The following is a 23,667-nucleotide window of genomic DNA, read 5'->3' on the forward strand; positions in this document are numbered from 1 at the left end:
CCAGGAGGGAGCACAAAGTCACAGCCTCACCCAAGCCCTTTGTTACATTAGCAAGTTGACTTTTTTTCCCTACTGTTTCAAAACTTCACTGATTCTGAAAAGTAAGGAGAAAAGACAAGCCTTTTGGCCCCGGAGAAGCGTACGGGGCGATATGCCCCTGTTTCCCCAGCTGCAAAGCTCTGTGGCAGATAGGGGTGAGGCATGTTATTAGGAAGGCATTCGAGAAATTCTGAACGATCAACAGCAGCCATTCGCTCAGGCATAAGCATGAATTTCAGCCTCTTCATTCTCCAAAAGGTGGAACAGGGAGGTTGCCCAGCCCAGACACTGCCACACATGGTCAGAAAGACTAACTCTAGGGTGGTGGCTCCTGGGACACACTGACGTAGAAAGAACAACAGATTCCCACTAAGTTGCAAGTGATTTTCCCTTTAAAAGCTGTCAATGCTTCTGAAGACAATTGACCTCTCTTGTGTTGGTCTCTACACAGCGAGTGTCTGTGCCATTGCAATGCCTTATTTCTTTCCTTCTGGACCAGGCAGTCATTCCATGTGACGTTTGATAGAAAAACTCACAGAAGGTACTTCCAAACTTGAGGACTTAAGAGACCACATAATGAATGACACCTTCACAGACAGGTTCCGATAAGTGACTCACCAGTGACTCCACGAGGGAGCTTTTGTTCCTAGTTTTCCCTCATGCAGCCCAAGGCCCTGGCAGACGACACACCTTCTAGAAAATTGTTCATTCGTGACTCTCACAACCAGTCCCTTCCCTGACTCCCAGGTACCAAGGATTCTGTGATGTCAATTCCTGTGAGTAAACCTTTCTGGGACAGTTCAGATACACTGACTGAGAAGCGACACCCCCAAGAGCATCCACATCAGATGGAAAGGGGTGATCAGACAATTCAACACAGAAACACAGCCGACCGTGCAGAGCCACACTGGGACAGACAGAGTGGTTCCTTCAGGCCAAAGGGACAAGGCAATACAGGGCAAGTCTGGCTCTCACTGCCCATGGCATGTAAATGTTTCTAGGGATTTGTATGTTTGTTTGTTTGAATCTGCAACAGAAATAACAAAAAGAGCTGGCTTTGACAAGTTCAAAAATGTCTGTAAGTTATCTCCTGTGTGGGTAGGGTTTTTCTGCCTTTTCTTCTTTAGCTCTGCATAATTTATCCCAAAATCAACCTTGTGGAAGCATATTTTAAGACCTTGAATGTGCCTGAGTTACAAAAAGTGCCCATCAGCCAAAGAGCATTACCAAAGCCATCCTATCTATTTCAGGGTCTAAAAAAACAAGGCAGAGTCATTTGTCCACAATCCATCATTGTTCATCCCTGCGAGCAAGAACTCAAAATCAACAGGGCACAGATGTGCACGGAGGCTTCTGCGCTACACGGTCTTCGTCAGGGACCCTGAGCTTCTGGGGGTGCCGGGAGCTAGAGACAGCAGGATGGTGTGCAGGTTCAGGCCATCAATATGTCCTCATGACACAGAGCGGCACATGCACACACTGAATAAATATAATTCTGGATTGGAAAAAGAGAATGAGGAGGGGCAGAATCCCAGATGCAGAGAGTAAATGCCACTGTTATGGCACAGATTAGATCTGGGAGCCCAAGAAACACCAGGACTCCTTGCCTATGTATGCATTTGCCTTAAAGAGAAACTGAGCCCCCTTTCCACTCTGGGGTCTGTAACCTAGAGGAACGCTGGCACAGCAATGCCAGGACACGGCCAGTGGGATGGTCTTCATAACACGGTTCAAAGGACACACACTGACACCACCCACGTATCCGTGCGGGAGGAAGGATAACCCGGCCATGATGTCATCCTCCACCTGGAATTGTAATTTGTAAAGAAAAGGAAGGAGCCACAGCCGAACCCGTCGACGTGGACAGATCACAAAACCATAACGTCATGGGAAAATGTGTGTTCTATGATTCCACGTCGATGGAAGGCTAATATAGGCAAAACAGAAGAAAAGACTGTTAAGGACTATGTGAATATGTGATGAGACGATGCAGAAGAAAAAGGAGACGAGTAACCCAGAAGCCTGACGAAAGACGACATCAGAGAAAGAGGAGGCATTTGGTTGAGGGACAAGAACATCTGAGGATCTTGAGCTCGAGGCGGTACATGGCCCATTTTATTATGTTTTAGCCTGTGCACACTTGTATGGCAGTGCTGAATCACTATGTAGTACACTGGAATGAATATAACACTGTCCGTTAGCTAACAGAATCAAATAAACAAACTGTACACACTTGTATTTATTCTCTCGTGTGCACAACAAATATCGATTTAGAAGGAAGGAAGGATGCTGTTGAGCACGGACAATGAGGCGGGAAAAGGCAGAGTGCTCTGCAGTAAGAAGGCTCCAGGTTCTACACGCAGTGTGCAAAAACGGAGTGTCGTTTCCCAAAGTGTATCCCCTGGAACGTGCCCTGGCATGCTTCACCAAAATATGTAAAGAAAGAGCTCCTGGGTAAGGAGAGTCAGGAAAACGTTGCAACGCTGAGCTCTAGCTCAGCCTTTACAAATTCACAACATACGTTCACCTATGAAAGTTTCTGCAAACGCTGCTGTCAGGAAACATTTTTATTTGGTTCAGCTTGGTATTACACAATCTTATGTGACCAATCCATTAAGTGGAACTGATCACGATCGCTCAGAAAATGTTTGACAACACCCCCAAATAAGATTCCAAATCATATACGTTCTACCCTAGCCTAGAAGTAGACAAGAGTACCTTATGAAGCATACATCAGATCGTTCCTAGGAATGTTCTAGATCTATCACCTTTTGAAGCACTAGAAAATATCATGTGATTGCTTTGAATAAAAAGAAAAATTATCTGTTGTTTTCTTTATCTAGGATCCTACTGCTGCTGAGGATGCTACCCCAAAACGCTTATCTTGTAAGCAGTATGTCAAAATCACTAATTCCACCAGGAAGAACAAACATGAATATATTTGCAGCAAAGATAATTAGTACTAATACATTTGTTCTGAAAAATTAGGGAAGGAATGATAGCCTTCAGTTCATTACAGATGAGAAATGTTTAAAGGATATTCTGGTGGAATAAACAGAACACTTAGACCCCTATCTACAGACTGCAGGAACGCGCATGTTTATTGTCAAATGAAAAACAGCAACTTGACAAATCTTAACACACTCTTACCACTAGATCCAGCAATTGTGGTCCTTGGTATTTACCCAAAGTGGATGAAAACTTATACCCAAACAGAAGCCTGTACATAGATGTTTACAAGAGTTTTACTCATTGTGGCCAAAACTTAGAAGCAACCAGGACGTCCTTCAGTAGAAGGATGTATAACTAGTTACACCCAGACAATGGAGTGTTACTCAGCATGAAATAGAAATGAGCTATCACGCCAAGAAAAGAGAAGTAGAAACCCCAAATTCATATTACTAAGTGAAAGAAGACAATCTGAAAAGGTCACGTACATGACATTTTGGAAAAGGCAAAACTCTGGAGACCATGAAAAGATCAGTAGTCACCAGGGACTGGAATGTTGGGGACAGATGAGCAGGAGAGGACACATAGGACTTTTAGGGCAATGACACTATTCTGTATGATTTTACAATGGTGGATATGCGTCATTATACATTCGTTCAAACCCACAGAATTTCCAACACCAAGAGTGGACCCTCAACTGTGACCTTCGGGTGATGACACCATGTCAGTGTGGGCTCATCAGCGTTAACAGATGGACCTCTCTGGTGGGGGATGCTGACTGTCGGGGAGGCTGGGTGTGTGTGGGGACAGGGCGTATATGGAAATCTCTGTGCTTCCCCCAGTTTTGCTGTGAGCCTAAAACTGCTCTAAAAAAATCCCTCAAAAAATGCAGAGTAATGTGAATATGTTGATTCCACTTTATAAAAACAAAACAAAGAAAACACCACTCTCCCACTCTCGGTAATAATCTGAGATTATATATATGTAAATAAAAATGTTGTCTAAGTACTCATGAACAAGAAGACAGGTGTGGAAAGATAATACACCAGGCTGTCTGGATGGGATAGGGGGACTGGGCAGAGAAGTGAGGAAATCTGATTTCATGCATCCTTTCATTGTGTGGTTATCACACATTATAAAATGCACATACTATAGCTAAAAGTAAATATATATATATTTGAGAGAGAGAGAGAGAGATTTCTAAGTAAAAACACTTCTCCAAAGTTAAATTTAAGAAGTAGACATCAGGGGCACCTGGGTGGTTCAGTGGGTTAAGCCTCTGCCTTCGGCTTGGGTCATGATCTCGGGGTCCTGGGATCGAGCCCCACATCAGGCTCTCTGCTTAGCCGGAAGCCTGCTTCCCCCTCTCCCTCTGCCTGCCTCTCTGCCTACTTGTGATTTCTCTCTGTTAAATAAATAAATGAAATCTGTTAAAAAAAAAAAAAAAAAAGAAGAAGAAGAAGAAGAAAGAAGAAAGAAGAAAGAAGAAAGAAGACCTCATTGGGACACCCGGTGGCTCAGTCGGTTAAGGGGCTGCCTTTGGCTCGGGTCATGATCCCAACGTGCTGGGATCGAGTCCCACATCGAGTCCCACATCGGGCTCAAATTCCCTGCTTCTTCCTCTGCCTCTGCCTGCCACTCTGCCTGCCTGTACTCTCATGCGCGCTCTCTCTCTCTCTCTCTCTGACAAATAAATAAATAAATAAAATCTTTATAAAGAAGTAGACATCATCATTTTGTTTCTTAAATTCCACATATGAGTGAAATCATATGGTATTTCTCTTTCTTTAACTGAGTTATTTCACTTAGCCTAATACATAAGAGACTATTAACTATAGGGAACAACCTGGGGGTTGCCGGAGGGGAGGTGTTGGGAGGATGGAGTAACTGGGTGATGGCATTAAGGAGAGACTTTGATATAAGCAGCACTGGGTGTTATTTGCAACTGATGAATCACTACATTCTACTCCCGAAACTAATACTATACCATATGTGAAGTAACTTGAATTTAAATAAAATCTTGAAAGGAAAAAAGAAAAACAAATAAGCAGAACATCATCATGGAACGGAGATGGCAGGGACTCAGCCTGGAAGTGAACATGATCCTCTCCATCTTTTGGGGGACAGCATGGGGGTGGGGAACGAAGAAGAGTTGACAGGACAGCTAACTGACGAGGTCATCCGTCCTTAACAGAGGAGCTGCCATTACGGTCAGGCACATTACAGACTCGATAAACTCCTCCTTCAGCAAGAAAAAAAAGTCTGCACAAATTCATACACGACATGGGAGGTTCTGAGTGACTGTGCTTCGGGGAAGCCCCACAGGGAAGGGCTTAACTCAGCCAGGTGATCGGAAAGCACAAAGGGGCGACCGGTCTAGGAAGTGAGGGTTCTTGGAAGCAAGGGGCCTGGTTCTCCTTAGTCGGCATGGGCCTGAATCAAAAGTTTATTAACAGTCAAGTCTTTCTACCTTTTAACAGAAACTCATTTCCAGATTCCATCTGGATTTCTAGCACATGCTTCCATAGCCCCTCAAGCGCACAAATGTAGAAAATAACTAGTAAAATTAAAGTCTCACTTTTCTTGAAAAGCAACCAGCATCATCACATAGCAGTCTTGCATATGTCTGCTTGTAAAGAAACTGTTCATGTGAGTTCAAAGACCAAATTGAGTGATGCGGAGCTTGGCTCAAGCATTAAGTGTCTGCCTTCAGCTCACATCCTGATCCCAGGGTCCTGGGATCGAGCCCCATCGGGCTCCCTGCTCTGTGGGTGGCCTGCTTCTCCTTCTCCTGCTCCCCTGCTGTGTTCCTGCTCTCGCTATCTCTCTGTCAAATAAATAAATAAAATCAAGAAAGGAAGGAAGGAAGGAAAGAAAGGAAGAAAGAAAGGAAAGGAAAGGAAAGGAAAGGAAAGGAAAGGAAAGGAAAGGAAAGGAAAGGAAAGGAAGAAAGAAAAAGAAGTTTTGTGCTTGATCCAAGCGACACACATGTGGAGGCCTGCGGGTGGACAACTGAGGAATCAGTGAAAAGATTACATGATGCTTCTTCCTTCAGGACATGAACCTCCAAGTCACTGAAGAAGTGTCTACCATGAAAATCTTACATCCACTTGTGACAGGTATTTCTTAAAAGCTACATTCGATAAAATTGATTTTCAAACGGAGCCAAGACAAAAACTAGTTTTGAATAATTTGGTAATAAATGCTGACTTTCCAAAGCATTGACTTTTCCAAGGAGGAAAACACATTATATTTTCCAAAATAAATATACTTTTGTTTGCAGGTTTAAATCTTTCTAAATGGCACTGTTTTCGAACCTGGGGATGATGGCGTGCCGGGCGGTTGGCACAGACTGGAAATGAGCTGCAAGGTTCCTGCTCCACAGAAAAGGCGAAGGACCTGAGGAGGAAAGGGTGAGTGCTCCCGGCCACTGTGTGCGTCTCAGGGCACATCCCAGGAAGGACTCAGGGCCCCATGCAGGGGTGGCTGATAAGTAGGGGGGGGGCCCAATGCCCTGTGACACCACTTTCCTGGGCCACCAACTACCTGCATTACTTTTGAATATGTTTTAACAGAAATCATGGTGTTGGAACTTTTCTTATTTGACCAATAAGTTATTCCCACTAGGAAACAACATCTACTAGGAAAAAAAAATCAGTGTATTAAAAATTCAATAATAAAAGTTGTAAAATGTCAGAAACAAATAAGATAATAATAAAAGTGTCCTCTAAGGAGGACCAGACGCTGGTCAGAGCGTATCTCGAAACCCTGAATTCACAAGGAAGGGGAGGCAGTCACTCCGCACACCTCCGTAAAGACAGAAAATGGGAGACACAGATGATGATTTCCTAAGGTCAGCGAATGAGGCTTCAGAGCCCCCTGCCAGGAGCGTGTCTCCTCTTAAAGCAACCGATACCTTCTGTCTGTAACCCTAGACTATTAACCCACTGAGGAAACTAAGAGAAATACCCCACCCAACAGAGGAGACACACAAACCCCTTCTGCCCAGAGAGGCGCACTTGGCCTTCTCCAGCTGCCGTTCCTGCGAAGGCTGTGCAGGGCCTAGCCCCGAGGAGAGGCGCCCAGAGGTTAAACATAAAGCCCTCCTCACATTCAGAAATCAGCCACAGGAGTCATCAGAGCTTTTAGTCTACTCTTTAAAAAAAAAAAAAAGTAACGCCTAGGACAATGCGGCAGAGGGAGAGGATTTGCATTAGCCTTTCAACTTCATGTACCCAGGACTCCTTGGGGAAGAAAACAAAGAGAGAGACCAGCAGAGGTCATCCTGCTTCCAAACTCAACCAGCCTCAGCTCCTGCGGGGACTGGCAGAGCCAAGAGCTTGCTGGGCTCCACAGATTCCAGATTTCGGGGCCTGTGCCATTAGCTTCTCGAGGTGCCCGGTGACAGCATAAAGAGGAGGAGGGAAAAAGCAGCAGCCCAATTTGGCTCCTGGTAGGTTTGCTCGTCTGGATTCCCAAGCTCAACCGGAGAGTTATTTGGCGGTAATCACAGAAAGCCCCCTCCTGACTGTATTATCATCCAGTTACACCGGGTCTCAGGCGCGGCCCTTTACAGCAGCGCTAAGGCCTCCCGTCACCTCCCTGGTGCTCCACGGCAACCGTGGGAGCCATTTGCAGAGCCGAGCAGGGGCCATTCTTCCCGGGATGAGCACTGGGGCCCCGTTCCGGGCACTGACGTGGCCCACAGCACGTGCCAATGGCAGCAGAATGGAGTCTTTATGCTAGTTTCTGCAGGTAATGGGACGGTAACCACCAAATTTAAGACTTCATAAAAAATTTCATTCTCACTGTGAGGGAACCAAGAAACAGAGATAGAAATCTCTCTTTTTCCCCCCGATTGAAAACATAACAGTAAGACCGGCATAGCAGGATGATGTGTCCGAGGGACACCAGGGAGGACCAAGGACGGCCGCCGGCCCATGCGGCAGCCAAGCTTGCAGTTCCCAAGCCAAGTCCTCTTGTCCTTGGAAAACAGCAGAGCAGATGTGGAAACTACTAGGGCAAACTCCAATTAAAATGACATGTCTCAGGTGAAGTCAGGTGCTCGGGGCTGTGCTGCCTGGGAGCACACAGGTACCCAAGGCGGCGGACACGCCCACTCCCGAGTCTTGTTGTGACCCTGGGGTCTTGGCAAAGTTCTTTCAGGAAATTCTATATGTAAGACTTAATCACCCAGTTGTGGGACATACTTGCTTTTACAACTTATCTGATGGAGCACTCCCTGGCAAGAATCACTTTCTTGCATTTATACTTTTTCCATTTTCCAGATCCATCATTTAAAAATGCAAGGCAGCTCTGACCAAGGGAAGAAGGAAGGATGGGTTTGGTGAGCCCGTGAAGCCCTCCATCTCCACTGGGGCACTGTAGGACGCGCCTTGTCCTGCTGTCAGTTCTGACAAGGGGAAGACACTTGCCTTCGACCTCGCGTCCAGCAAATCATGAAGCCACCAGGGAAACGAAGGCCATGCAGAAGCCACCCGATCCCCAGTTCTGCTCTCCTCAAAGCTTCAACCTTCCTTTGCTCTTTCCTCCAACCTACAGAAAATCCTAAGTGAGATCTTCCCATGCAAAGTGACCTCTGATTTTTTTCTTTTATAAAGTCCAAACCAAGCCCTAAAACACATGCATCCACACGCACATACACACATATTTGTTCCCAACTCCAAAGGCACCCTTCTCCTACCTTCTGTGAGTTCAACATCCTGATGCGTTGGTTCTCAAAGCCACTATGCATTGTCGGCTGGCGCAAAGTATAAAACCAAAGATTGCCTCTGGATATTCAAGGGAATTTCAGTGCTTCCGAGAGTTATGCAGTGAGAAGATAAATTTTCAAATACTTCCTTCAGTTAAACACACTTGAGAGAAATGAAGGTAGGCCAGGCTTCTCGTTGCTAGGTAAGCACGTGGCGCTACCAAAGAGAAATCGTACTAACGACCAGGAGGCAGATTCTAGCACCGCGCACAAGAAACTAATTTTATTCAACACAGGAGCCCCACAGTCCCCATGACAGCCAACACAAAAACACTGTACGTGAAAGTCAGAAGTTTGATCTTACGTCTCTGGAGAATTTGCAAAGTCCTAACAGATACAGAACTGACAAAAATGAAAGTGGGGGGGAACACACAATAAAGTTTATGGAATTAAACAATCACCATGTCACATCTTTGGCAAGGTGAGTGACGTATAGGCCATGGGATCATTGCTCCCTAATGATACTCGAATCTGAAGAATTAAATACAACATTAATAAATGATATCTGACTGATTATTGATCCTTCCTTTGGTGAGAAAATTCACATTAAGCTAATAAGCATTCTTCAAATGCATACCAAAGAACAATTACAGAAACTTAACTATTTATCTCAATTGCTTGGAAGCTATCAAAACAAAAACAAAAACAAACAAACAAAAAAAACATCAGTCACCATAAAAGCTCTAGTATGAAAAGCCTACAGCAAAGATATTTCATTTGGTCTCATGAAGCGCTTAAATAAATCAGCCAGAGATGAAAATCCAATATTAACTGTCCGGCATTGTCTCGTCTTGACTTATACAGTGTTCTCTCAGGGGGAGTATGGGAAGGACAAAAGCCCCCAACATACATGGCTTTCCCATTGAAGAGACAACTGCATTTTAGTTCCAATAACTAGAGTCTTGTCATACCCAGAAAAGCAAAATTCTTCTAGCACACAATGACAAAGATGTTGCCATCCCCAGTTTTAGTTTTCTTCTGTTTTTCCAGAAAGGTGCATCTCAAATACACACGAAGAGCTCCATCACCACACTCTTCCCCAGAAGTAATCCTTCATAGAATATACTGATCTAATTCTGCTCAGATCTCAAATAAGGCAGGTTTCTGAGAATCCAGCATATACAAGAAGCAAAAGGGAAAAAACAGTTTCCTGTGATGAATCAAATGCTTTATAAATTCATCCTTAAAAGCTGGGGTCTAGGGGCGCCTGGGTGGCTCAGTGGGTTAGAGCCTCTGCCTTCGGCTCAGGTCATGGTCCCAGGGTCCTGGGATCGAGCCCAGCATCGGGCTCTCTGCTCCTCGGGGAGCCTGCTTCCTCCTCTCTCTGCCTGCCTCTCTGCCTACTTGTGATCTTTGTCTGTCAAATAAATAAAATCTTTAAAAAAAACAAAAACAAAAACAAACAACTGGGGTCTATGCATGGAATCAAAATTCTTACAAAGGGACTTACGCTATAAACCAGGGATCAGCAAACTACGGCATGGGGCAAATCTGGCCCACTCCCTGGTTTTACAAATAAAGTTTTATTGGAACTCACCCGTATTCACAGTTTACATATTTCCTATGGCTACTTCCTGCTTCAATAACAGAGATGAGTTTTCACAAGATATAGTATGACCCACAAAGCTGAAAATACTTATTATGTAACTCTCCAAGAAAAGGTTGATAACCACTGCTATAAACTATTCCTCCCATCGACAATTAGGTAGTAAAGTCAGTTGTCTATGAAGGCAATCCCAAAATGAGATACTCATCCACGTTCTCAACATGTACAAGAACAAATGCTATTCTATTGTCCTGGGAAAAGGGAGACAGTAATTCCAGGTCTCCCAAAAGGGGCACTGGTTCATTCAGGTGTAAGTTAAAAACAAACAAGGCCAAAATATGTCTGTTTTTTGCCTCATTGGAAGTTGAATTGTTATCTGATACTTCTAGAGACTACTTCTAATCCTCCACAACTTCTAGTGATTTCTAAGGAAGATTTCTGGCTTACTTCATCACATTTGTTGACCTCCCTGTGCTTCTTTCTTCATCTGACAAATGGTGCTGATAACAGTACTCAGGTTTACAGAGATTTTAGGATGATTAAGGTGCTGATTCATGTAAAGCTCTACAATCATGACCAGCAGAGAAGAACCAATCGGCATAAACTCAAGTTAGCTCAATGAAGACTGGAGAATGAGGGTAGTAGTGTTTTTCTATTTCCGCATGAAGGTCCCGAGTATAATAACAGTTATGGAGGAAAGACTGTACCTAAAACCAGCCTGCACTTCATGGAGAATAGGACCTGAGATGCCAAGGCTTGCCTTTTACCCAGAGAAAATTAGCATACATTCTGAAGAAAGTATTTAATAAGCAAGGAGTCTGCAGTTGAACCTTGAACAATGTGGGGATGGCGGGCAGTGATGTCCATGCAGAGGAAAGTCTGCATGTAACTTCTGACCTCCAGAAAACTCACCTACCAAGGACCTACCGTTGACTAGAAGCCTGACCAAAAACAGAAACAACCAATTAACACATATTTTATATGTTGTATGTATTAACTGATATATTCTTACAGTAAAATAAACTAGAGGAAAGAAAGTGTTAAAAGAAATCAGAAGAGAAAATTAGAGTATGGTATTTATATAAAAGATATTCACACCTAAGTGGACCCATGCAGCTCAAACCCGTGTTGTCCAAGGGTCTGCTGTAGTTAGATTAGGGAGAGCAGAGCGTTGGCAATCATAAAAACAGGAAGAGACAGCGTCAAACGGGACGAGATCTGTAGAAGAACTAAGAAGAGCACGTCAGTAAGTTCCAATTTACTACAACTTTGACAGGAGGTGTTGGCAAGGAATTTTCCACAATTCCTTTACACAGCTATACAATCAGCCCTCCAGTTTACATAGCACATGAACAGATCATGTGTTAGAGCTTCCTAACACTGCTGGGGGTATGAACACAGGAGAAAAATGTCTAAAGCCCCAAGCACGGAGCCTGGCCCTGTGGCAGACACGTTGGCTTCTTTGTTGTTTGAGCTCTGGTTCTTACTGAGGAAATGCCGCCCAGACTTAGAAGGGGACTTTAGGGAACTTAGCCCACATCCTGCTTTGCCCTAGTCATGCCCAGACCATCCTCCTCATGGAACACGTGCAGGAACCCAGCACAAACTGCCCAGCGTACACGGGCCTTCCTACATGCGTACATGCAAGAAAACACCAGAGATCACACTTGCTGAAAGAGATGCTATGCTATACAGTCGCGAAGCAAATAATTTTCAAAAGACAGAAACCCTGTAAGCACGTAACAGGCAGTGGGTCTTTGAAAGGAGCATTATACAAAATGAGCATTTGTAAAAGGGCAACCTCACAGCGGACCTGTGGCCAAGCCCTTCTTTCATACGAGGGGTTTGTTTAAAGTGAGCCATACCCATGAATGAATAACTTCAAAAATACTGAATCTTTCTGTATACAAGTGTAGAGATTATGCACGCTTGTCAAGAAATAAGGAACAGGCAAGTCTACAGGAGATCCTTGCGTTTTACATGGTATAGAAATATTATTTCTGCTTTAGTGAGGGTTGTTTAAATTTCATGGCAAAGACCAGCCACGTTTCAACTCTTGTCATACACCTCACACCTTAAGCTGATTTCACTTCGGTAACGTTTTAAAATGTCCTTTCAGTACTAACAAAGTATGTACTCCCATCAAGAAAGCAAGAAGTCAAAAAAGAACTCTGTATGAGCCTAAAGTACGAGAGGAAATCATTTCTTTGGCAAGCCACATGCTCTAAGGCGTGGGCACTGGGCTCAGTCCACCTCCACAACCAGGAGGGGGTACCCTATCTTTTTATGAGAAGCTGTCCAAAATTTCAGATGGAATTCCTCCCCTTTGCCCACAACAGTAGAGCCTGAACATGGAATTCCCAGGGCTGAGTCCCAGAGCCTGAACCAGAGAGCCAGAACCCTTATTCCTTGTCCTTGCAGGAATTGGAATCAGAGAAAGCTCCAGAAGTGAAAATGTTCATTAACACCCAGGGACCAAAAAGGAAAGAGCCAGTAACTTATGAACCCACAGGTGAAGCTGTTGGCTCTTTACTATTTTCATGGTGTGAATGAATCACAAGTCTTATTTTAAGGGACTTGGAAGTATCATCAGCAAATTCATGTGACAATATTTACTCTGCTGGAAAGGGGGGGGAAGCCCCATTAAAATGAATTTCTTCATTTTCATACTTGGATTCAGTGAGCAAAATAAATCATCAATAAATTTTATCTTCTACTGGAACTTGAGGGCACAAAGCTCACAGCCCAAGACATCCTAATAAAAGGGTAATTTTACATCTGCTTATGCTGTTCAAATGGAGCAGAGCGACCCACATTGGACCAGGTAGAGAGATCTCACACACAAGACGGGCCGAGGGGAGACACATCACATGGAAGGACGGCATGCTGAAATGTGGCCAAAATGGCCTCTTTGGTCCTCACCTATCCTGGCTTCTGGAACCCTCACTTATGGCTTAACTGTCTAACCCCAGGTGAACTTTTCAATAATCACCGAATTCAGGTTCAGGCTCAGGCTCAGGCTCAGAATACACATAAAGTGAATTAAGATTCCCTTTAAATTTTATACTAACTGATTTTTCTGCTGATGCTGTTTCATCTCACTGGTGACAATCTCCAAATTCACATCTCAAACTTATTCTTTAAAGAAACACACTAATTTTCAAGTTTCTTCTTTTAATCCACCAAAACAACCAACCAATGAGCACAGGTAGGAAAAAGGTTTTGTGATTTGCCTCCTTCACTTGAAAGCAACACATGCTCTGGGATATCGAGATGCTTCCATCTTCCGACTCTGGGAGGCCTGGGGACCGCTCGGAGTTCTCCTTCCAGGGAAGGGAGAGAACCTGTCTTGGAGCGGTGACCACTGGAACACCAGGATTGGGGAGAACCGTGACATCTTCACCTCTGACCACAGGAACACTGACCAATGCGCACTGGATTTGTGTTTAAGAAAGACTGCTGAGCAACATTTAAAACCAAAATGTCTTCCTTTTCTTGAAATCCCAGAGACAGTTATGACTGAGCAAGAACTGTGTTAAAATGTGTTTTTGATGTGTGCTTTAACATTGGTTAAAGGGACACCAGCGTTCATGAATGGCAACCTAGAAGTGAGCGTGTAAGGCACCACACACATTTAGAGCACAAGAAAGTTCCAGAATGTGCCAAACCACAAATTAGGCAAATAGTTAACAGGAGACCTGCAACTCTACAGTGCAGTGGAATTAAAGTAGCGACCTATTTAATCCTCCAAGGACCCAATGATACAAGGAAAAGAAAAGAACTGTTTTTTGTTTTTTTTTTTTTAAAAAAAACATATGGAACTGAAAATCCATACATGACCTTAGAGGTCATCAAATGTAACTGGAGATTTTTAAACAATCCTGTACTCTTCATTTGGAACATGGCATTTAAAAGCAAAATGCCTGCTTTCCAATAGACGGTAGCTTGCTACCATGTTGTCCATGATCCACAGCCCTGAGCAGTACACCTGAAGTCAGGTGATGAGACCACCAATGGGTTGTTTAGGATAAATCAAAGACCACAGTAAGACTATTTCACCATCACTGGTGCCCAAAGAACCTGAAACGGTCTTTGTGGTAAATATGGAACAGACATATACAGCGATGGACAGCTGTTGTCATTCAATGAAGAAAATGCATCACGATCTCGAGATTCTACTGGACGAGCATACGGTGCTATCCAAACGCGCCACAGTGATGGCACACCACTGCTCCAAGGACAGTTTTGACTTCGAAGTGTAACTGGTACAGGGATAAGAGGAGGTAGAGCTAGTAAAGGTAAAAGATGAACCACTCAAAGACACTCTTTAGTCAGCCTGGGCGTGTTATCTGCTTGAGGAGACAGTGGTCTTGGCAGTTAACATTTCCATCCAGAATCTGCCCCATGAGAGAGCCCCGCTAATACCACAAGAGCCCGGAAGGGAGGGTTCCAGTGTGGACACGCCATGACATCTGAGGAGCACGCAGTCCTTTAGAGTAACACTAAATGATAACGTGTGCTCTTGAACGCTTCTCAAGTTCGCATCAAAACAATGAGCCTGAGCAGGCAGCTGCATTGTGGCATCCAGCAGAATTGAACTGGAATCTAGGCCTCCTCACTTCCGAACTGTGTGACCTTGGAGAAATTACCTAACGTCTCTGGTCTTCATCTATGAAAACAATTTAACACTATCCAGTTCAGGGTGTTCCAGTGAGGAGAAAGGAGATACCGAGCAGCGTCCCCGGCACCTCACGTTCTGTAGGCAGAAAACCAAAGTGGCCTGTCACCGTCAGACAGGTTCTGTGGCAGGAGAGGCGTGGAACAGAAGGGTTTCGCTTTCTTTTCCCTCCCCCTCTCCCCATCCTGCCTTCAGGTCTAGGAAAGCTTGGGTGTGAATGGAGGGCGTTCAGAAACACCCACAGTACACAGCCCACAGCCCACAGGGGGCGCTGTGCAAAACCTCAGGCCTCCCCTCGGAGCCCCCCTCCACCGGCAGAGGCCTTGCAAGCACGGGGCAGAGGGCCGTGGAAGGGCTGTCCACGGTTGACACCAGCAAAGTAGATTAGCAGGGCAGACACTGAAATCTGAAAGCAATTTTTATCCCTTCTTGACCTAATTCTGGTCCAAGGTATGGTTCTCCGGCCTGGCACACGACCTGCTGTGCGGTGGGCTGAGAGAGACACCGGTGTTACCAAAAGGGACTCAGAAAAGCCCCTTAGTCTTCTCCTCCTGCGGGGGAGGTCCGCTCCCCAACAGGTCAGACTTGGACAATGGAAAAGCCCCCACTCACAAGACGAAAGTCAGCAAAACAGTCTCCCTGCTTCTTTCTCAATGCAGCCACCTGAAGGCAAGGAGGGGCAGTTACTGCCTTAGTGGGGGGCCAAAGCCTCTGAAAGCCTTTGGGTTTGATCGGAGCCCTACTCAAAAGGGGCTGAAGGGTGGAAGGGGGCCAGCCAGAAGCACAGGGTCCCTCTTCACTGTCTCTTCATGTTGCTGTCCCTGTGGTAGGATGTGGTAAAGGAAACCTAGAGCCACCCTTGTTCTCTTGAAAAAGAAAACCATCCCACTGCCTACAGATACATTAAATTCACAATGATGCCTCATAGATAACGAGGAATTTCAACTAAGCTGTGCGATGTTCAGTTTTTCCAAACCAAATTGTATTCCAGGCCAATAAACCATCTCTGGTCGCTCATCATGGAAGGAAAAGAAATCCGGGGTGGGGAGAGTCCCAGGAGCACAGGCCAGCATTTCAGAAACATAGCTCTGCTTCCCGCCAGGAGGAAACACAGCTTTGTTGCCAGGACAATGACAGAGCCACAGGCATGGGGCTACACACAGAGGGAGACTCTTTTGCTCAGAAAGTCAGTCCAGAAAGGGGAGCATAAATGCTTGAGCAGAACAGGACAAAGGAAATGAATCAGAAGGGCTTCTCTCAGGTCTTCCAGGCAAAAGATGAGGTCTGGCTGGAGCCCCTTTGCAGGATGTCTTGTTGTTGAAAGAGAAAAGAGAAGCATTTGGGTGTTAACTGATCTCTCCCCTCCAGGTTCAGGCCAACCGAGTTCCCTCTCCTTTGTAGCGGTGGCGTACAGCTGATCTGTGACCACCGCTTTGGAGCTGGAGGACAGAACCTGCCATCACAGACACCGGCTCACCTGACAGTCACTCAGAACAGTAAAGGACAAGGTCGGAACATCCTTTCCAGAGGGAACCCCACCATGGCTGTGTGCAACAGTCGAGCAGATGCTCGAGGCAGCCTCTCAAAGAAGGAGGTCCCAGTACTTAGCTAGACAAGAAGTCTTACTGACATCAGCAGGGCCTGTGCAGACGACCTCTTCTCTCTTACCCTGGGATGTGGAGAGAAGGCAGCTTTGACGATTCTATGAATTAGCAATACAGCAAGCCAACTTCATTGACCATAAGCCAGTCCCATCAAAGGGAAGATTACTAGGGGGGCACGCGTGTCCATGCTGCAAAGACTGCCAGACAGCGCGTCTGCCCAGACAGAAAGGAGGCGTACTTGAAAGACGAGAACGTCTCAATGAATTGATCCATATGAATACGGTGTGTGACCACCTAGTTATCATACAGATAAGCCATACCACGAGAGGTAGTGTGGCCCAGGGCAAAGACAACCACCATTCTGACATTTGACTTTTTTGCATTCTTGCAAAACGTCACTGAAATGAAATCCTACGACTACGACGTGTACTCTGGTGCCTGGCTGCTTCTGCATAACGTTTGTGAAGTTATTCGCATTGACCCGGTCCTTTCCCCTGCTGGGTGGGACCCTGATGCAGGAGAAAACCCAGAAAAACCGTATCCCTTCTACAACTGATAAATACTGGAGTTATTTCCAGTTTGGAACTCAGGTGGTCAAAACTGTTACAAACACCCTTGTCTGTCTCTGACCGGTACATTCTCGGCTTTTTAAAGGTGGAAACCGGGACTTCATAACTTAACTCAGCAAGAGGGCAGGGCGGGCATCCAGCACATCTCTCCGAGACACCTGCACGCAGCCAAGAGAGGAGCCTTGGCTATTTTCTCAGTCATCTCTCTCGTTCTTTCTCATCTCTTTAATTTTTAGGGCCTTCTGCTTTCAGAAAATCCCACTTTAAAAGTAGCTATTTCTCCTTTCGGAAGTCCATCTTTTTCAGCAAAAATCTGAATCAAAACCAATTTTACCTAATTGACTCCTACAATGAATCAACTCTCTACCAACTGTAACTCTTTTTCTGCGGAAACTGAACATAATGATTCATCCTAGACCCTAAAAACATGCATGTGTCTCATCTGTAAAAGATACTAATTATAATGCAGGGGGGAGTCTGCAGGCAGGAAGACGGCATTCATGAGTCCCCGTCTCCCAGGCCAGCCCCTTGCAGTGTTTGCTTCCAAGGTGAGAACAGGATGGACACAAGGACTCCTCAGCCTCGCGCATGTGGAACCTCCCTCCTCAGGCAAAGTTACAGTGAAACGTGTTTTCAACAGTATTTACACTTGTGACGTGAAGACTTGCAAGGTAAACACGGTAGACAAAAGATGACGCATTTCAAAACAGAGGGAGGATACCAGTGACATGGAGAACCGGGAAACTAGGAGTCTAGGAGACAACCAGACACCTCAAGATAGTCTTGACGATACTAAGAAGTTCATTAAGTTCTCGTCTTCCTGTAAGTGGGTTTTCTAACCTGCCACTTACAGTTTTTCTTCCTACAATTACACATCATGTGGATCTCAATAACACTGTCCCTGGAGCCATTTTCCTGGCAGCTCACACTGCCCCCCGGGGCTCTGCTCCCTCCTGCGGTGCACGCGTTTATGTTTATCTGTTTTTACTCAGGGCCCCCAGAAATGTGGCTGTCCATTACCACCAGCACGATTTCAGTATTTCCTGGCAGTTTTATTTACAGTGACATGTTTAAGGGATGGAAGGCAGATTTCGATTTTATGGATTAGCAATAAAGCAAGATTTACAGAAAGCTGGAGAAATACTGGGCCCGCAGTGGCAATGGCACATCCCCAGGGGAATTATCTTCGAGCGATCCATGACAATGATCCCTTCCCACCTGGCATCAAATGTCCCCAAGTCCGACACATCCCCAACATCAGGTCCCTTCCAGGCAGAACAGGGAGTTGTAGGTCTTCAGGCTACTCACGCATCTGCTGCTACATGTCTCCAGCCAGCTCTCACCAGCACCGTGGGCCAGCCAGAGACGAAAACAGGCTAAAAATTAGACTCCGGGATCTGGAGTAAGAAAAGGAGTGAGTAGACAGAGTTTGGAGACCCAGGTTCAGGACTCCCTTCCTGGACATATCTGGATGCCAGAGGACTGCAGGCTTGTATCCAGAAGGAGGCTAAGAATTAAGAGGGGAAGGAGGAGGTTTCAGGAGGCTGTTCTTTTGGAACATTTGGACACGATGCCCCAAGTACCACATAAAGACAAATAAAGCATTACATATAAAGAAATTTATAAAGAACAGACACTGTATTTCGCACCCTGCTAGACTCAGTTGAGCCCAGTGAACAAGGAACTAGCAAGGGCTGGGTCCTGGGCACAGGGCTGGTGCTGCCGCAGGAACTGAGGGGTGGGCGTGGAGATGGGTGCAGGTGTGTGCACCTGCCGCTCTGCCTGAAGATGTGGTAATGGTACTTTCCCTCTTGTCCTCCCATTTCATCCCCCAAAGCCACTGCCCTTGGATCCACCATTCCTCTGCCCTTTCTTGGGAATTATTCACACTACCAAGTGCAGTCACTTCCAAGTATGTTCAAGAAGAATGAACTTCAAGCTACAACCCTGAGAAAACTTGGGGAGCTGGGAGACCTGTGCCCAGTTGGCTGCTTGGTCCCAGGCCCAGGCACCAGGGTCTGCCAGGAATCAGGGAGGCCAGTGGCCCAGTCACTTTGAGCTCAGAAGACACACTACCCATTGGTGGACTGGGTGGATTTGCCGAAGAGGTGGGGAAGAGCTCCTTGGGCTCTAGGAAGAGCTCCTAGAAGAGCTCCTAGATCTGTTCCTCCCCAAGTGAGCTCAACTCTGCTCTGTGACAAAAAGGACACATACCCTGCGGCCAGTGGTATGTGTAACACGGAGGGAGGGGGCGTCTTGATGAGGAGCAGTGGTGGCGCCAGCTCTGGAGTGTTCCTAATGGCCTCGGGCCACAGACCCAGGGGGTGGGGGAGGGCACTCCCACCTCTGTCCTCACTACTCACAGCTGGCGAACCTGTCAGTCTCCACTTAGAAATGCTGACCCTGGGCTGGACTCCACAGGGAAACAGGCCCTTGACCCTGGCCTCCCCTAGGCAGCAATCTGCAGGTGAGGGGGCAGAAGTCTATGCCCCCCGCGCTCCAGGATTTCAAAGCTACGCCAGGCTGGGCCCACTGGCAAGCAGGCAGCCATCACTGGGCGACCCCTGCGACCCCTCCCTAGAGAAAAACGCCAGGTCCCCCGCCCTCCAGCTGCTCCAGAGGCGGCTGGAGGGCAGACTCAACAAGTTCCCGGGTCGCGCAGCGCCGCCTGCAGCCCAGAAACCCTGAGGACGCGCCGCGGTGGAGCCCCGCGCACAGGCGGCAGCCGCCGTTGGCTCCTTCCACCTCCTCCTCCAGCTCCGGCTCGGACGTCGGAGGGCGGGGGCTCCCCGCTCCCTCCCGCTCCACTCCCTCCAGATCGCCCACCCCGCGCACGCGGCCCCGCGGGGCCCGCGCCGCCCCCGCCCCCGCCCCGCGGGGCCCGGGGCTCCGCCCGCCTCCGTGCCAGCCCCGCGCACAGGCGGCGGGCGCGCGGCTCCGGCACCCTCTCCTCCGGCCGCCCGGCTCCGCGGAGTAGCGGGGACCCGGGGGCGGCTGCAAGGACTTCCCTCCCGCTCCCTCCCCCACTCCGCCCCCGCCTCCCGGCCCCGGCTCCGAGATCTCGCCGAAGACAATTGCAGTAAATGAGGACATCGGAGGAGCACGGAGCCGGGTGGCTGTGGCTGGCTCCGCCGCGCCGCCAGCGAGCGAACGCGCGGGCGTCCCCGGAGCCGGCCGAGCCGCTGCCTCCCCGTGCGCGTCGCTGAGCCGGGCCGGAGGCGAGCTGCGGCGCGGGGGCCGGCCGGGCCAGGCGGGCCGGGCCGGCGGCGGTGGAGGGGGCGGGCGGCGGGCGCGCAGCCGGCCAAGTCCCCGGAGCCGAGCCTTCCTCCGCGCGAGCCCCGCGAGCCTCGCCGCGGATGCCCTGCCCGGAGTGCTCCGTGCCGCGCCAGGCTTGCCCAGGTCCGCGGCGAGACATGCCCGAGCCAGGCGCTGCACCGACCTCGACTTATCTGTAAGCAGCCGAAGGTAAGCGTAGCCCCGCGTGCCCTCCTCCCGCTGCACTTGGCCGCAGGCAGAGCACCGCTCGGACGGGCGCCGACCCGGGTCCGGCGCTCCCACTCGCCCCCTTCGTCCCGGACTCGGCGGCTCTCCGGGCCAGGACGCGCCGGTGCAGCCAGGAGCGGACTGGGCGGCGGGCGAGGTTACGCAACTGCATCTGGCGCGGCCGGGTCGCCGAGGGGCGTCTGGCAACTTTGGCGATGGCCTGGAAGCAGTGGGGCTGCATGTCTACGCTGTCGGTTCTAGACAAACGCCACAGCCTCGTGAGCGCCCGAGAGCCCTAGCTAGGCAGAACTGCGGGATCGCGGGCGGCCGCGTCTCTGGAACGTTTCGAGGTGTTTAAGTATTTTCCAAACTAGAGCGAACTGGCAAGTGCGGCTGATTAACTTCGGGGGGATAAGTCCAAGCAGAGGGGCCCTGACGCCTGCCGCGAAGGAGAGGCGCGAGCAGGAGCGAAGGCAGATGCCCACGTGAAATACCCATTTCCTCCCGTGGCGCCAGGGCTCCCTTGGGTCGGCACTTTCCCGGGGCTGTGGGCCGGGATTGGCATCCGCGGGGCTTCGGGGCGCGTGGCGTCGCGTGTCAGCCCGGGACAGGCGTGGGAAACCAACCAGCGCTGCAGAGGGAGCAAGCGAGCTTGCTGGAGGGCGAGGGCAGGAGGGAGGAGGATGCCCCGGGCCAGCCCGGGGCCAGGGCGGCGCCTGGAGCCCAAAGTCAAGAGCGAGAGTCTGCGTCTTGCTGGTTCATGCTCAGGGTTCCCAGCGTCGCTGGGATAAAAAACCTATCCCTGTGACCTCAGCATTCTACTACCCAGAAACAAGCCACAGGGAGATGGGGCTAGTGATAAGGGGATGCCAGGAATGGGGGAGGAGAGGCGCCTCTGGAGTCAACCAGGGGAGAGAATCAGTGCATTTGGCTCATCTACAAAGCAGGACTTCCACGCTGACCCCTTTCCCTCTGCAGGTCTATGACTGGGGGCTGCTAGCCCGGTTGGGCCCCAGAGCCAGAGGCAGCAATGAGGCAGTTTCATTTGACCTTGTCTGCTTAGGCGCTTACGTTCTGCAGAAGCATGCCGAGGTGAACTGGCCAGCGTGGGAACTTCGGGGTGGCCCTGCCCTGGCTCGGAAGCCACGCTGTCATTCCCCAAGACTACAGCTCAGACTAGCAGAGGGTTGGGGTCCGTGCACTTGGATGTCTTCCCTCGGACAGACTTGCTAGGGGTTACGTTTCCATTTGACAGTGGGGGCCTGTCAAGGTTACAGCGATGGGGACTTGATTGAAAAATACCACCCGAATCACCTGACCTGGGCCATTCCCAGCCAGTTGTACACGTGTGAAAACGCTCTTCTGTGATTAAGGTTATGCTAGAGATGGAGCAGAAAGGAGCCACCATTTCACTTTGCGGAGGCGGAAAGCGCAGTCTGTACTATTCACTGTGCTATTTATTGCATTCATATCCTGTTGAATGTTACTTTCCAAAGAAAAGTTCACATTTATCTTTGCCATTCTTTTTTACAAGAAGGATTAGCAAATGGGCACAAGCAGCTTAAAGGGAAAATGGAAGCCCTGCCATCTGCATGCCTCACCAGATATTAATAATTTACTACCCATGTTTACTACTTACATTAGATGGCACTGCTCCTCGGGATGGTTTTATTAGAGGCGCATTTGGATAAAAAATGTCTAGCACAGCTATCACTAATTGCATGATTTTGCATAAATTAGGTTAGCTACACAGAGTTTGTGCTTTTCTTCACTAAATTCATCGTTTCCTTAAAGAGAGAAGGATGCTGTTTAATTTCTTTAGCTAAAGGAAAGACCTCTACTTAAAGACAGGATGCCCTTGAAACTCAAATTATATGCCTTTCAACTTACTACAGTTGTCAGGACTTCATCTTTTTTTCTTGTGATGGAGACCTGGAGCTTTTACTTACATCAGGTCCATTACCCTATTGAGAAGCACAACTGCTGGTTAAGAAACCAGCTAATAAGGGAAAAGCTGGAAAGCTCCACGTTGGCACAAAGAGCTGTCAAGAAGCCCAATAGAAAGTTGGATATTCTCATTCCCCCCCCCCCGGTTACTTGGGGGCTTCTCTGTTCCACCACAATTATTTTCCCCATGGCAGCATAGAGAATTTTTGTCATGTTTCTCCCTCTATAGAGAAAAAAAGAAAAAAAAATTTAAATAAGCACATAAGTGAAAGGCTTGTGCACGAAAGGCACCAGTCGAGCAGGAAGACTCCTACACGCTGAAATAAGCAGTCAGAAAATACAAATGATTCTCAGAACTAACACAGCTGATCACAGCCGAGCAGCTGGACAGATGTGCTCACTTAGCTAGACATTTGTATTCTCCTGGCTGTCCTAACCCGTGGCTGTCTCACTTAGAGCAACAGATACGAACTCTCTTGTATGAGGAGCAGATTAGTTACTGTTGGGGACAGGCTGCTTCTCGGGGACTAATGATAAAGAAATCACAGCTACACCACAGAGCGAGTCTGGAGACCAGCATCCAGGTACGCAGGCAGAGAGGTAGGGTCAGTGGGATGTTTTATTCTGAGTCTCGACCAGCCCATCAGATAGCCGGGCAGGTGGCATCAAGGCTGCTGCTTAACCAGTCAAGGCCTCACCAGAAACAGCCTCCTGTTTGAGGTAAACCACAGCCATCTGGGGAAAGTGAGGTTATTAGGGCCTCCCCAGACAAAACTGGCAGCTGTATTTTAAACAATTCCTTCATAAACGTGAAGAACCCTTCCCCACTGTAATTCCACCGAGACCTTCGTTTCCAGCCCAAAATTAGCTGACATAATTTATGAGGCAGATCTTTTTCAGTCTCCTCACATATTTGATTTTAATATTTCATAACATTATGGAGTGACTTCAATATTTTAAAGGAAAATTTAATATGATTGATATTACATGACAAGACTTTTATTACCATGAAATTCGCATACAAACATTTGGATAAGTCTCCAGTATGTGAGCTAACCTGTAACATGAAGGCAGCAAAA

The 23,667-nt window shown here is 47.8% G+C and overlaps 2 protein-coding genes across 7 annotated transcripts in view; one reads left to right on the forward strand and one right to left on the reverse strand.

Annotated features, from left to right (window-relative positions):
- Positions 1-23,667, reverse strand: part of DOCK1 (dedicator of cytokinesis 1) — a 490,685-nt gene that overhangs the window by 216,178 nt on the left and 250,840 nt on the right. The window lies entirely within an intron of this gene.
- Positions 20,429-23,667, forward strand: part of INSYN2A (inhibitory synaptic factor 2A) — a 57,691-nt gene continuing 54,452 nt past the window's right edge. For both annotated transcript variants that reach the window (XM_032882093.1, XM_032882094.1), the window contains exon 1: positions 20,429-20,623. The gene's annotated coding sequence lies outside the window, so the exon portion shown is untranslated. The remainder of the gene's footprint in view (positions 20,624-23,667) is intronic.

Source organism: Lontra canadensis, unplaced genomic scaffold (assembly GCF_010015895.1).
Source record: "Lontra canadensis isolate GAN:19392208 unplaced genomic scaffold, GSC_riverotter_1.0 scaffold79, whole genome shotgun sequence".
Lineage (NCBI taxonomy): Eukaryota > Metazoa > Chordata > Mammalia > Carnivora > Mustelidae > Lontra > Lontra canadensis.